This window comes from Macrosteles quadrilineatus, unplaced genomic scaffold (assembly GCF_028750875.1).
Source record: "Macrosteles quadrilineatus isolate MER2022 unplaced genomic scaffold, UCM_ALF_1.0 Scaffold_8__2_contigs__length_117827958, whole genome shotgun sequence".
Taxonomy (NCBI): domain Eukaryota; kingdom Metazoa; phylum Arthropoda; class Insecta; order Hemiptera; family Cicadellidae; genus Macrosteles; species Macrosteles quadrilineatus.
The window spans coordinates 9,600,834-9,617,003 of record NW_026542601.1 but is presented as its reverse complement, the minus strand read 5'-3'; the positions used below and the strand labels follow the sequence as shown (position 1 = coordinate 9,617,003).

Genomic DNA, 16,170 nt, shown 5'->3' with positions numbered 1-16,170 from the left:
ACCTAAGTGAGGTTATGTTTTTGTTTATAAACACTCATTGTCAAATATAATCAGCTGGTAGGTGTCCGGTAATAATTCATTACAGTACAGTGGTACGCAATGGATCTCCATTTGATTAAGCTGGTGGTAAACAGCTGTTTCCTGGACTAAATCCTTGCGTGGAAAGTTCGTTAAAACAGTGTAGTGTGACGTTAAAGTATTTAACTTCCTTTAAATATGAGACCAAATTGCACCTCTTACACTAAACCAACGAATGTAAATGTATTTAAATTCCTTTAAATACAAAACCAAATTGCACCTCTTACACTAAACCATCGAATGTAAATGTATTTAAACCCCTTTAAATACGAGACCAAATTGCACCTCTTACACTAAACCATCGAATGTAAATGTATTTAAATTCCTTTAAATACGAGACCAAATTGCACCTCTTACACTAAACCAACCAATGTAAATGTATTTAAATTCCTTTAAATACAAAACCAAATTACACCTCTTACACTAAACCATCGAATGTAAATGTTTTTAAATTCCTTTAAATACAAAACCAAATTGCACCTCTTACACTAAACCATCGAATGTAAATGTATTTAAATTCCTTTAAATACGAGACCAAATTGCACCCCTTACACTAAAAACCAACCAATGTAAATGTATTTAACTTCCTTTAAATAAAAAACCAAATTGCACCTCTTACACTTAACCAACCGTTTTATGAGTATTTAATTTTCTTTAACTATCCTTTTCTATGACCAGGGATTAAGCTGCGGTAGCATTTTTAGCATTTTGCTTAACAAAACTTTAAAATACAACATTATTTTTTAAGGCTATAGTAAATTAGCTACAAATAAAATTGAATGTGTAATTTTTTTAAACATGTAAGTCATGTAACATTACTGGCAATTTTTTCAAAATGCTTAAAGAATAATATTTTTGCTTCCGTTGTCTGAGAGTTTGTAGCATTTTTGCTAAAACAAACTTCATCCCAGCCTATTCCCCTTTTTATGACTATGAGATAGAATTGAACCCCCTTTCCACTGAACCTAATGTATGAGAATAACATCTTCAACCATGAGAATTTACAAGTAGATGAATTCAACAGCTGTAAAACCGTCATACAACACCAACATATTTAGGTTTGAGATTCATTGTTCAACGTGCAGTTGAATTCACCTTTAAAATGTCCATACACCTGAAACGCAGAGACAATTCCATCACAACTAATCCCTTACTGTCTATCAAGTTGTCAGTAAACGGATTTTGGAGAGCTTTTGTTCACAAAATATGTGTAAGTTTCTTATAGCTTGATTTTATTGTTTATAAAAAATTTATAAAGTTCAGAATATACTTTTGATATGTGTTTGTTACTTTTTCTGAAATTATTTTATCTAAATTCATAATATAATTTAGACGACAAAATTAAACACTAAGTATAAATAAAACTTATTACATACCTCTGATTCCTTTCCAGAATTGACTCCTCGGTATTTAAGTTTACCACGAATTTGACACTTAATTTCACTGAGTCGTTGGTTGCAAGTCAATTAACAATTTATTTTAACAGTAAATATAATGTATCAATTAATTTAGACAGTATATTGCAACAATATATAGAATATGGTATCAATGAACATTTGTTTTAAAATATTGGTACAGAAATGTTATCGGTGCATACGATTTAAAGTAATATAAATCTTGTGACACTATGTGACAAAACTTTTTAAATATGCTGAGAAAGTTTAAAAAATATATAAATAAAAATGAATCGCATTTAGGTTTGTAAACAATTTTATAACAAAGGGATATTGCTAATTTTTTTTAAGAGCTGTTGTACAATACAAATAAAAGAAATAAAATCCCTTTTTTTGTAGCTTTAAACTATTAATTAAGAGCTGAATGGACTATTAATTCAGTTTTCAGAAGCTTTAGATTCCAAGATTTCAGACTTTTATTATGTTATAAATAATATTACGATTAAATAAAATTGGAAGTGAAAAATAATAATATATTCTAGCTATTAACGGTTACTAAACCTCTATGGCAATTGATTAATGACACATTGTAAACAATGTCAAAACAACGCTTAAACATCACTGTTTTCATAGATTGAAATTCTAATTCATCACAAATAGCACTCACAGAATGGTCCAAATTAGTTTGTTCTTTGTCCACAAATTTGTTTACAATCTCAACGTTACTTTTCATACTTAGCATTTTTTTATATAAATCTTTTCCCAATGTATCTGAATCACTGTCAACTCCCGAAAATAAAACTAATACAAAAATGTTGATATTGTCTGAGAGCCTAGAACAATTTTGTAATTTGTGATTTTTACAAAAAATTCTTGGTTGGTTATTGTCTTGCATAAAACCGTTGCACAAAGAAAACCATTGGTTATAATTAAACAACAAAAAGCTAAATTTGTTCAACTCAATAAACTGAACAAGAATCATCATTTTGTTACCGCCTGGTGATACTAATTGCGAAATCATGTTAGAATCAGTTGATTCACTAACAAAATCCAAAATGTGCAGTCTTCTTCCCAGATGGTTCAAAGATTTCACAAACAATTTAGTAGACTTTGTAAATACTTTTAATGTGTACCCAAACAAAAATTTGTACAGCCTACACAAACCCACAAACGCTGTATAATATATCATCACCACTACCACTTTGAAAGTAGAAAACACCTTGAGAAGAGGTTCAAAACATCCTGACGAATGAGTTCGCACACAATTCCACTGAAGAGACATCAATGTGACATGTCTGCAGGTCAAGCTGAGTTGGAAAATAGCCTGACTGAGTTGGCCGATACCAGTGCTGAAGAATCTGAGACTCCCTGCGTACTGAAGAAGAATCTCACAGGTCCTTCTTGAGGCCATCTGAATGTAAATGACCCTCGCAAGTTGAGTGTTCAAGGTAGTGAAGAGACCAAGAATAGCAGAAAACTCACCAAGAGTAACTGCCAATCCACACACAGCTTCACTACTTTGTCGAACAACAACACAAACTGTATCCCACGGCATCTTCCTGCTCCGTAAAACTCCAAAAATGGTGTTGAAAGCATTTGCAAGATGACCGGCAGTCGCACTGACATGTCTAAACGCAATACTGAACTGTCCCATGATTACACTGAACCTTTGCACCTCTCTGCTGAAACTATCAATACTCTCACTGAACTTCCTCAACGCTCTGCTAAACTGGAAAATTAAACTTCCAAGTTGGCTCACGATAAAGACGTACTGACTGATGGCAATACTGAGATGACCAAATGCTGCGATGAATTGGCTCACGGTGATACTTAACTGACCAATTACAAGGCTCGACTGACTGATCGCCAAACTTACTTGGCTGATAATAACACAGAGTTGACTAAAAGCAGCACCGGATTGGCTGATAGCTAACCCTAACTGGGCCAATCCCGTGTCGCTTTTTCCCATCACACAAAAGATCAATTTTTAGACAAAAATCTTGATACGGTACTCATATTTTCTACCTATATAGATAAGACTTCAATAGCATCAACAGAATGAACCTAAATATAATTTCTTTACACAGTAACGATCCTGAGGATATTATGTCACACATTTAACCTCGGGAAATCCCACTGTTCCACGGTACACCGACCAACGACCAACACCACCCTCGAGTCCATAAGATTGGATTAGGACATTTCACTATGTTGAATTACAGTTGAAAACTACACTAGGTCAAAACAAAAAAGAAAGCTTCACTTGAGCTTACATTTACCCTACAAGTACATTTTTGGCATGTTACGCTACAAAATATTGTTCAATTTAGTCATATGAAAAGGTAAATACTACATTTGGGAAAAAACTAAGTTTCAATAAAACAACTCCCTGATTTGAAGAATCCTAAAGCACATTCACACTGTCAACTCCGTCACTCACTGAACTGAGGTGAGACAAGGCTATAATAATATCAGAGGTCGTAGATTATGATCTGATAAACAATCAAACTGTTACTCACTATACAAAACCACACAACAATTTTATTATTAAGTGTTTGTAGTAAACTACACTAATGGGGGAACCGACAAACAAACAATAGAACCAAAAAAACACTTCATAGAAATACTCTATTTTAAATTTAAAAATCGAGCAATGACTTAAAAACCCATGATTTTTAAAATATTTGGGACAGTATACTCACATTATAAGGAATTTTTAAAATAAAATTATCCTGGCCTTCAGGATATAACTGAGTCACATCATGAAATATGTGGTAAAACTTGTGTTCAAAAGTGGAATCAGAACCTACCTTCTGGAATTTAAAGAAATGAAACATTATCATAGAACTGTAAAAAAAATGAATTAGACTGGCCCTTAATTGATTTATATCCATCCGAAAGAACCAAGCTTTGTGTAAAAAACTGTAGTTGATAATCATAAGATTTTTAAGTAGGGTAAATAATATTTTTATCTTCAACTAAAATATTTAGGCTAACTATTCAACTTAAGCTATCTTGAATCAAAATACTGTACTAAATAAACATGTATAAAAATTTGTCTAATAAAATAAGCTTCGTAAAATATTGACGGTAAATTTATTCCACCCGACATTAAATCCTGGGATTAGAAAACACATTATTTACGCCATGCCAGCTCTGCCACCAACAGAAATCAAATGACGCAATTCTTTGCGGCAAATTGCTTTTGAATTACTGCAGTTTTGTTTCTGCAGCATTTATTTCTTTGACATTCCCAATAACAGTAAAAATTTGTTTCAGTTGTCTGAACAACTGATTTAGACTAGAAATTAATTGCTTTAGTCTCTCCGATGAAATAACATATTTTGTTTAAAGTATTACAATACAATAAAGGGAGAAGTCATAAAAGTATTACAAAGAGTTTCCGCAGCGAAAAATGAAATGATCCAATTAAAAGGAACAAAGGCACAGTGACTGACAATGCAGCCGGTGCAAATTGGGGCGGTATCATTCATTTATTCGTTAAAGCGCAACTTCTATCTTTTTGGAGATTTTTGGAAGAATTTTTCAATTTCCTTTCTTTCAATCTTAAATAAAATGCTATAAAACATACAATATTGAAACAACCTTACTTTTATAACTCATAAGAAGTTAAATGATAAATTATCAGTGGCGTTTCCAAGGAGAGGGAAAGGGCTAAAGCCCTTTGGGCCCTGGATATTTGAACTTATATACATACATTTCATTATAAAAATGTAACTGAGGTTTTTGGACACAATTCTAGACGTTAAAAATGGCTTCGCTTTAAAAAGTCACCTGGACCCATTTCCTGGTGTGGGACATCCCTGGTAACCCCCTCCCCCCTTGACAAGGTCCTAGGGCCAATGTAAATAATGTAAAAAAATTTGATTGGTATGAAATTATCCAAAATGTGTTCAAAATATAATTAAATTAGGTTTACTCTTACAATTTTTGTTACAATACTCTATTGTTTCTAAACCTTGCTTGATTTTCTACATTGTAAAAAAACAAAAGATTTCTTTTAAAAACTTATGAAATTAAATGCTCACTTAAGTTTAGAGTGTGTTTGATGAATGCGTATAAAACTATTCAAAAGACCATTCCAAAAAAAGGTTTACCAAAGTTATGGATTTTAATTAAATTTATCAAACTACAGGAAAACAAATGTAACAGTTGTTTCTTACTTACCGAGTTGCACCACGGTTGTAAAGCTAAGTTTCAATCTGCTCAGCTACTCATGACAATGATCTGAAACAGAAAACAAATCTTAAGAAAATAATCGTGATTGTGTTAATGGATCAACACATCCCATTTCCCGATAAATTCGGCAAAGGTTTTTAGGGAAACACAAGAGGAAATTATATTAATAATACCCCCGCTGCAGCAAATCTGCAGACTAAGCGAATTTCCATTTACCTGGCTGGATTTCTACTAAAATATTACCTTAAAATTGTCAGATTTATTTCCTATTTAAATAACATTAATTTTAATGAGTACTTAGGTTTGCTGCTACAGGGAAGGTATTGATGTTTTTTATTGAAATGTTGATAACTTAGTATAATATATACATATATAAAAATTTGAAAGAATGGTGTTTTTTTCCTCTAGGGACATCAAAATGAAAAAGTAAATCGGTCCCGGGCCTAGGTCTTACCATGAAACTTACGGTAATAGCTACTTCCCTATAGCGAAATTCACTAAAAATAAACAAAATTGCCAAATTCAATTAAAATAAAAACGAAAAACAAGCAGACTACAACAGTTTATTTATTCTCCATAAGAATAACATGGGAATTTTAAATTTACAATTTTTGAATTATCTCCGTAATTGTTAGGCGTACAACAACACTCCATACAAAGTTATTTTTTTTAACTCTTCAAAATCGTTTGGCAAAAATTGTGAAATTTTGTGGTTTTTAGGGTCAAATATGGGAAAAGACTATTTATACCCTATAAAACAACACATAAACCCCATTTTCCACAGTCCAATCATGCTGGTTCGCAAACTCATTAGAATAAACATAGGTTTACATGTTTGTACCAAATTTAATCAAAATTGAATAATTTTTGCTTGATTTATCGCACTAACGGACACATATACATGAATTTGAACAGAGGATGTTTTTGGCCTCTGGGGACCTCAAAACAAAAAAAGTAAATCGGTCCCGAGTCTAAGTCTTACTATGAGACCTACGAAAATGGCATTTTCCCATGGAAAATTCGCTAAAAGGAACAAGTAACATCTATGTTAAAATAAAACAAAACTAGTATGTAATCGAAGCAGTCACAAAATCATTTTCAATCCAACTTTGTTCTAAAAACTTACATTGTCTCTCAAGACCTACAAATTTATGTTTACAGCTGTGGTTCAATTCAACAAGGGTTTCATGTGGTAAAATTTATTCTAAACGGTGTGGAAAAGAGCAAAACATTAAACAGACCCATTTGAATGGAACAGCGAAGGGTTGGGGGGGGGGGGGAGTCAGTGTAAATGAAAGTATGACGTAAATGTCCCCCCAACCTCCTACCAACCACAATGCTTTTCAACCATTTAAAAACCCCAAAACTAAATCAACTCTGGCCTCAAGATATCTTTCACCGGGATCTCTTTTTACCTCTGGAGCCTGTAATTGAAACCATTTAAACATCTGAGATCTTCATTTAAATATAGAAATCATATTAGTAAGATTTTATTTTAATTTTCTTCAAAAATATGTTTGCATTGTTTTTAGAATATAGTTCATGTTTTTTTTTTTTTTTTTGTAACTAACAATAACGTTTACTCAAAATTTCAGGTTGTTTATGATGAGACTTCAAGAATAAAAACATTGTATTTTAAAATTTCTAAAAAATGTCAGTCATTATTTTAAAGAATAAATCCTATTTGCATTAAATTAAAAATAATTAGAAAATTTTACTAGTAAACTTTAGTTTATTTTTATTATGACATTGTGAATTATGCATAGTTTACTTGATATATTGTTTTATTGAAGAAGGGAAACATTAGATTTCTAACAGGCTATTCCACGTACTATCTAAGACATTTGTGAAGGTGAGATTTACACATTTTATTTATTGTATTATCATACTACACCTATAAACAACATATTTATACCTTGACTAAAGTATATCATTGGAATAAATTGAAATTCATAAACAATAACTGAACCATAATATAGTTGCTTATGAACAAATAAAAAGCAAATTTAACGTTTAAGATATTTAACACTTAATTTAAATGAATTATGCATGAAATACAAAGTTATAAGACCTGTTTGAATAAACGGATTGTTACAAATGTGATTTAATAGATTCATCCAAAAGTTGGAACTGAAATTGAATTATCAACTTTCACTAACGGACCTGACAGTTTGCCTTAATCACGGAGAAGTCGTAATTGAATTTCGGAATATGGATTTGATTTAAATTTTGGTTTCTAGCAATAAATTCTTATATTTTTTTATTTTATAAGGTCTTTGATTCATGCCTGGCTAACTATCTGTTTACTAGTCATCTAGTGTACAAATAAAAGTTTAACTACAGGCCTATTTATATCTTCTTAACTATTTATAACTGTTGAGTTGTAGAAATTCGTTGAGATCAAGCGTTTAAAGTAAGCTTAAAATTTATACAAGCTGAATATGTTTAAAGTATAGCACAGAAAATGAATTCAAAACAAACTAAACGCGATAAAATGTAGAAAATATACAAATATACTGCGGAGATTTCCTATCAAGATGAGTGATAAACAGAACTTTGTAAATCTTTGCTTTTGCTAATCGTAATGAAAAAATTGACTTTAAGCAAAGAATCTAGGCATATGTTGCTCGGTTGAGCTTTTGGTAAACTTAAAATGGAAGACACAATACAGTACATACAATAATTTAATTTTAGAAGACAGTAAAAAATACATAAAAAACAAAAAATGATAAATTATTAAAGTTTTTTTTAAATAAACGAGGGAAAAGATTGACTGATATTATCTTATATATTAAAAAAATTTGGTTTTTCTTTTCCGAGTTCGTTTGGCTCTTCTACCCGACCGATTTTCATGATTGAGGTCTCAAATTGAAGGTATGCACGCACAGATTTGCCATCAAGCATCGACATATAAATTATCTATAGTCTTACTCGGTTTATACGTAAACGAAATTTGCTCCCCATGTATTTATTATGGGAGTAAAATTTTGTTTTTCTTTGCCGAGTTCGTTTGGCTCTTCTACCCGACCGATTTTCATGATTTAGGTCTCAAATTGAAGGTATGCACGCACAGATTTGCCATCAAGCATCGGCATATATTTATCTATAATCCCACTCAGTTTATACGTAAACGAAATTTGCTCCCCATGTATTTCTTATGGGAGTTAAATTTGGCTTTTCTTTGCCGAGTTCGATGGGCTCTTCTACCCGACTGATTTTCATGATTGAGGTCTCAAATTGAAGGTATGCATGCACGAATTTGCCATCAAGTATCGGCATATAATTATCTATAGTATTACTCGGTTTATACGTAAACAAAATTTGCTCCCCATGTATTTCTTATGGGAGTTAAATTTGGTTTTTCTTTGCCGAGTTCGTTTGGCTCTTCTACCCGACCGATTTTCATGATTGAGGTCTTTAGGGAAAAAATTAAAAAAATATGGTGGTTGTTCAAAACACCTGGCCTGTTTCATAATAAATTACAAACCAATATCTATCTATACTTATTTAATACGCAAGCAGGGTTTTTGTGACAATTACTCCTCCGAAACTACTGAACCGATTGATATGTTTTTGGTGTCATTGGAAAGAGCGTAACGTGAAGTTGTGCAGGAAACTTTCTTTTTAGGGAAATAATTAGAGAGTGAGGCCCTAGGGCCCTTTAAAGTTTCGTATTTCTCCATAAGGATAACATGGGAGATAATTTTTATTTACAGAAACATATGTTTGTTACTTGAAAATAGTCAAAGTCTACTACATAATAATTGCTGGGTATTATGACTCTTAATGTATACTACATTTCAATCAAGGATTGTGTACCTTAACGTTTACCCATAATGGATCTTACTACTTTATTTTAATGCTGGGAATAGTAAAATTTAGTTGAGATACCATGATTTAGAAAACTTTACTATAATAATTTATGTACTAAAAATCACAAATCTTTGACATTATTAATTCATTTGAAACTAAACAGCTGATCGACAAATCAAACAAATCATCTACTTCATATAAATAATGATATTACACAAAAATAGGTTTTTTTTACTAATAACTTGATTTTTTTTATAAAAGAGTTATGAAAGCACCTAGCCAAGTAACTTTTATCTAATTTTCTTTATAAACAAACAGTATTAATGAATTACTACATGGACTTGACAAGTTAGGTAATTAATTGTCAGTATGCCAAGGGGAAGAAGAGTGGGTCCTCGAAAACAGACGAAGGCGGAGACACCCCTCTAGAAAATCCAACTGAGTTTTTTTAATATAGAGGTCAGTGGATTGCCAAGACACGGATTAGAATAATAAAAGGGGGCAGTGGTTTTATTGATGAGGAATATTAATACATCAAAAAGGGGCCTCATAAATGGCACAAGGCTTCATGTGATCAGAACGGTTAACCACTTAATAGAATGTGAAGTCTTAACTGGAACAAGTGAGTGGGGACATATTTTGATTTCGAGGATAAAAATGTGCCCGTCTGAAACAAACGTACCTTTTAATATGGAAAGATGCTAATTTCTGCTATCTTTGGCATTTGCAGCACAAGCGCTGTAATTAAAGAGCAGCATGGTTCTACCCAGACCAATTTCAGTCATGAGCAACTATATTAACTTATATGTTGTTTTAAGTAAAGCTACATCTTTTAATAGGATACGCATATTCGTTACAGTAACTCTGACCACATGGTAATCTTCCTGAAGGTAAGACTAAAATCGCAGTATTCATCATGGAAGTGCTTTTGGGATAAAAATATTTTTTTAGTGTTTATTTTTAAAAGCGTGTTTTCTTCAAACAGCATTTTTATGACGCTCAAAATATGCTACATAGGCCTATTGGTTGGATATAGTAAAATGTTTTTTAATGTCTTTTAAAAATCTTCAAAAAATAACTAAGTTTACCCTATAACCTTGCTCGCTGCCTATAACATACTTGAACTTGAACACTTATTAATTTACTATTATTTATTACTATTATTTATTTAATTTAGTAAATATAATACACATAAAGTCAGAAAATGGCTGGACTGCTTCCCTTCTAAGGCATTATTATTACTGTATTTAATTTTCGACGTCGAGCCAATATATTACACGATGAATTTGTTTTCTAAATTCCTATGTTCTTTTGCGGGGCATTAAACCGCACAGGTTCACTAGTTATTAGTAAATCAGCTGATCGCCCAATGCAAATCTAATGGAAATTGCAAGTTATAAGTTACAATTTGTAACGTGTAGTTTATTATGAAACAGGCCCCTGCTAGTAATTGAGATTATGCTACATTTTGTCATTACAACTTTTGATTAATCGGTTCAACTTATCCCATTAAACCCGCCTCCAAGAGTAATTTTACAATTGCGAACAACAACCAGAAAATTAATTATTGTACCTCTGACATTTTGACAGCTAAGTTTCTGAAGTAAAATTACACTGTTTATTGTGGTTTCCTCTCTTTACATGTAAAATGTCTGGGTGGGATAGCCGGGAGTTTTACAATTACAGCTCTTTATCTGCACAAACAAAAGAGATATTTGTAATTTATTCTGAAAGAGCAATTATCCATTCTTTTGCCGAACTAAAGTTTGATCCTACAAATAACTTTTCTAGTTTACAGACCTTCTATGAGTTTTAAAGAAAAATGTTTAGTGGTAAGAGTTTCAATACCAAGAGGATTTGGTGATTTGACTTAGTTTTTGACCATAAAAGAAATTTTTATAAAAAATCCCTTATAACATTGTCGAAAGATAAGTAAATAACTGCTTGATCAGCATTGTACGTGTTATTAAATTTACCGAAAGTAAATAAAAGATACGTCCATAGATAAAACATACTCCCTTAGTAGATTTCTCATCCTAATGGAACAGCTGAAGACAATTTTCTTGTTAATTCTGTACGGTTTATGTAGAGGTTGTGTTTTGTTTACAATTTGTTTCCCGTTAATACAGTAATTTAAAACCTCGTTTAACCAAATAATACGATCTATTCATAAACAATATATTGTCCCCTAGTTATTTAACCAAACAGTAAAGCACAAATCAAGAAATTAACCCTAAAATAATAGAAACAAAATTTTGTCGACACTAGCGCTTAGTGTGGCGTACATGAACTAGACATGAAATACGAGCTTCAAAATTTACAATGGGATGAGAAGTCTACTTGTGCTGGTTAGTCTATGATACGTCTAATAACATTTAAAACACATATTTACGATTATACTGTTAACTGACAAGACGGTAACTATACATAAAAGTGGTGATCGATTTTGATTGGACACTCCAATCATCATCAGACCCAATAACATTATGACAATAGTCATTCGCCTATTGGGTCTGATGAAGATTGGAGTGTCCAACTACTTACCATCTTTGATATATATTTACCGTCTTGTGAGTTAACAGTATAAGCAAAAATATATGTTTTCAGTTTTATTAGACGTATCTTTTATTTACTTTCCGGAAAGATAACTTTAAAAAATATTTCACGGTAGAAAACATTATGAACTGGTGGGATTGGTTTACAGCAATTAAACTGTTTTGTTTAAAATCTTACAAAATATAAAATTGAATATAGGTACTCTAAATCTGGAGATGCAATCCTGCTAACAGATGTGAGTAATGTGATAATAACTAAAAAAACTAGAAATAAAGGGGTTTTAACATCCTTGAGAATAATTTAATCATGCTGATGTACTGCACAAAAGACTGTGGATAGAGTCGGAAACAGAAAAATAGGAGATTTGGGGGGGGAGGGCGGTATCAAACCTTGATTCAACTCTTCCCTGATTCAAGTCCAAGATGGAGGTACTGTATTGTCAAGTTCCAATTCCGCACTTCCTACACACTCTGAGAAAACGGAAAATCCAATAATTGAAACTGGAGGAATCAGAGAAGTAATTTGTTGTTTACTTGTCGAGTTTTATTTGGAGCAACTTAAAGTGTCATTTCATTTAGTAGCAAAATCAAACATGCCAAGGATTGTATTGTTAAGTTACAATTTATTTTTAATCAATTTATTTACGTATTATTTATCAAGTTATTAGGGTCTTGATAAAATCAATGTGTTATTTCTGTGATTAAGAGGTGTGTTAAAATAAAATAAATAAACCATCCCTACTTCAATTTCTTAAACTAAGTTATCCCTCCTTAAAGATAACAACTAAAGAAAAATCACTTAAAGTTAATAAATAACATTTTATCTTATTTTTTTAACGAATATAAGTTACACAATTTTGGCTTTAATGCATCCATAACACCCACCATCTAATTAGTTCCGGAACGTAGCACATTACTTTTTTTAAACACAGACAACGGACTTGATTATTGATGTAATGGAATAACTTAATTTACTTTGCTGTTGATCCTAAAACTAATGATTTATACAGAACATAATATAAATAAATTAGCTACATTAGGCCTTTGGTTGTTTGATCAATTTTTCTAAATATATTTAAATGAGAAAGGATTGCACTGAGGACTATACTGAAGTTTAAAAGGCTATGGTTTGGAGTAAACAAGTTAAGAACTGATGGTTTAAAAGGTTTCACTGAAACAAGTGGGTATAAAGATTTAAGATAAGCTACTTATATCTACCCCCCTGCACCCCCTCTATATTAAACCCCCTCTGTCACTCTCCCATGTCAAAAGCCAAATGTCTCATCATCAGTCAACCTTTTAACATCTCCTGTCGCTGTTGTTGAACCTTTACAATGTTTTTGCATTAAATTATTCATTTATAGTGGAAAATTATACAACCTCTTTGAGTAAAACTAAATATTTTATTTAATAGCTGGGCATTATTGCTTAAGTCTTACAACAATTGTTTAGCATGTAATTAAATTTACTAGTGGTCTTCCAGTGGTCGAAAACGTGACTAAAAATATGTAATGTACAGACTTCTCTATTTTCACCCCACACTGTAAATAAAACATGTGATTGGAATTTCTTCCGATTATTGTTTTGATTTTCTGTTTACATTTCGTCACCAGCGTGGCAACCCATAAGGCCCATGTTAATTTTGTTAAATTAATTTTTTAGCCTATTAGAATTTATAAAGGAATTCTGCGCATCTAAAGGAAAATATCTTTCTAACAGTATGCGTAGATTTTCTCTGCAATGCCCACGAGCTGAGAAAAAAGGTTTTAAAGAAACATGCTTACCTATTAATTTATAGATTTGGAGTATTGCTATCTTCCCTCAATTACATAAGGCAACTATAATTAATAAATTCACATACACCATGTTTCACCAACACAACAATGAGCTCCTACAGTTGACGTGATACAATACGAGTGCAGCATCCATTTTGCAGAATTTAATTGAAGGAGTCAGAATCCATAACTTATAATAATTTAGCTTTTATGTCATAAGCTCTACTTTCCTTTGTGTAACCAGTATACAAAACACATTATTTGTACAGTAACAGTGAATTAAGGTTGCAATTATTGTTTTTCATATTCCTAGATTAATGTTGAAATATGCCTACTGTAGTTACAATGTTAAAATATATTAGTCATCAAAACAAAACTTAGTAGACGTGAGAGAATTGTTGATACGATTGCAGAATACGAATTTACAAAAATTAGGAATGAATCCAAAACATAAAAATTAAACTCCACAACTGTTAAAAAATACAAATAAAAAGTCTCAACTGTTCAACTTAGTATTTAAATTCTTGTGTTAAAAACAGTTATAAGACTATTCCTTATGAGTTGCTGTGTTTGTAAACTAACAAAATTATGACGTAATAAATATTGTTTAACAGTGCTTTGCTATATTTTTTACATATTATTATTTATTCCTGGTTTTATGCAATAAAAACTTTTAACTACTTATTCCTCTTAATATGGAAAAAAGGTTATGAACTTAGTATATTTTAGGGCAAAGTGTTTCCTTCTAACATTTTTTTCTTTCAAAATTAAAGTATAGGTAGTTAAATATTAAAAGTTTTTCAAAACAGTATCATCAACCAAACTACTGAATCACATAAAAACGTTTCCCCAACAAAATCCATTTGGCAACTACTAGTACAGATTATGCACATCACGTAACTTCTAGCCAAGTTGCCATTGAAATGTTACCGTCCCAATATTCAAATGGCCGAAGATGGAAGTAACAGTTATTTGCAAGACTGCAACAGATCATCGTATCATTAGCATGTACCGGGGGAGACGAGACAGGGGGTGAGGAGGAGTGGGGGGAGGGGGGGTGGTTAGGCGTGGCAATCGATATAGCAAGAGAGCCGGCGACTGGGCAATGTGTGGGCTGATAACAGTTAGGTGGGAACAGCTGATAACAGTAATCAGCTGACTATGGGAAAAGTCATTGACAATAGATATAAATTGCGACAAGATCTAAAACATAATAAGTGAGAACAGCTGATAACAATAATCAGCTGACGGCTATATGAAAAGCAAATGACAATAGGTATAAGTTGCGACAAGATCTAAAACATAATAAGTGAGAACAGCTGATAACAATAATCAGCTGACGGCTATAGGAAAAGCCAATGACAATAGGTATAAATTGCGACAAGATCTAAAACATAATAAGTGAGAACAGCTGATAACAATAATCAGCTGACTATGGGAAAAGCTATTGACAATAGATATAAGTTGCGACAAGATCTAAAACATAATAAGTGAGAACAGCTGTTAACAGTAATCAGCTGACGGCTATAAGAAAAGCCAATGAAAATAGATATAAGTTGCGATAAGATCTAAAACATTGAGAACAGCTTATAACAATAATCAGCTGACGGCTATAAGAAAAGCCAATGAAAATAGATATAAGTTGCGATAAGATCTAAAACATTGAGAACAGCTTATAACAATAATCAGCTGACGGCAAGAGGAAAAGCCAATGACAATAGATATAAGTTGCGACAAGATCTGAAACATAATAAGTGGCAACAGCTGATAACAATAATCAGCTGACTATGGGAAAAGCCAATGACAATAGATATAAGTTGCGACAAGATCTGAAACATAATAAGTGGCAACAGCTGATAACAATAATCAGTTGACTAGGGGAAAAGCCAATGACAATAGATATAAGTTGCGACAAGATCTAAAACATAATAAGTGGCAACAGCTGATAACAATAATCAGTTGACTAGGGGAAAAGCCAATGAAAATAGATATAAGTTGCGACAAGATCTAAAACATAATAAGTGGCAACAGCTGATAACAATAATCAGCTGACTATGGGAAAAGCCAATGAAAATAGATATAAGTTGCGACAAGATCTAAAACATAATAAGTGGCAACAGCTGATAACAATAATCGGCTGACTATGGGAAAAGCCAATGACAATAGATATAAGTTGCGACAAGATCTGAAACATAATAAGTGGCAACAGCTGATAACAATAATCAGCTGACTATGGGAAAAGCCAATGACAATAGATATAAGTTGCGACAAGATCTAAAACATAATAAGTGGCAACAGCTGATAACAATAATCAGCTGACTATGGGAAAAGCCAATGACAATAGATATAAGTTGC

At 32.0% G+C, this 16,170-nt stretch overlaps 1 protein-coding gene across 4 annotated transcripts in view; it reads right to left on the bottom strand.

The window, feature by feature from the left end:
* The window catches only part of LOC129001042 (protein tweety), an 80,346-nt gene that overhangs the window by 38,137 nt on the left and 26,039 nt on the right, over positions 1-16,170 (bottom strand). For all 4 annotated transcript variants that reach the window (XM_054428186.1, XM_054428184.1, XM_054428185.1 and 1 more), the window contains exon 2: positions 5,661-5,720. The gene's annotated coding sequence lies outside the window, so the exon portion shown is untranslated. The remainder of the gene's footprint in view (positions 1-5,660; positions 5,721-16,170) is intronic.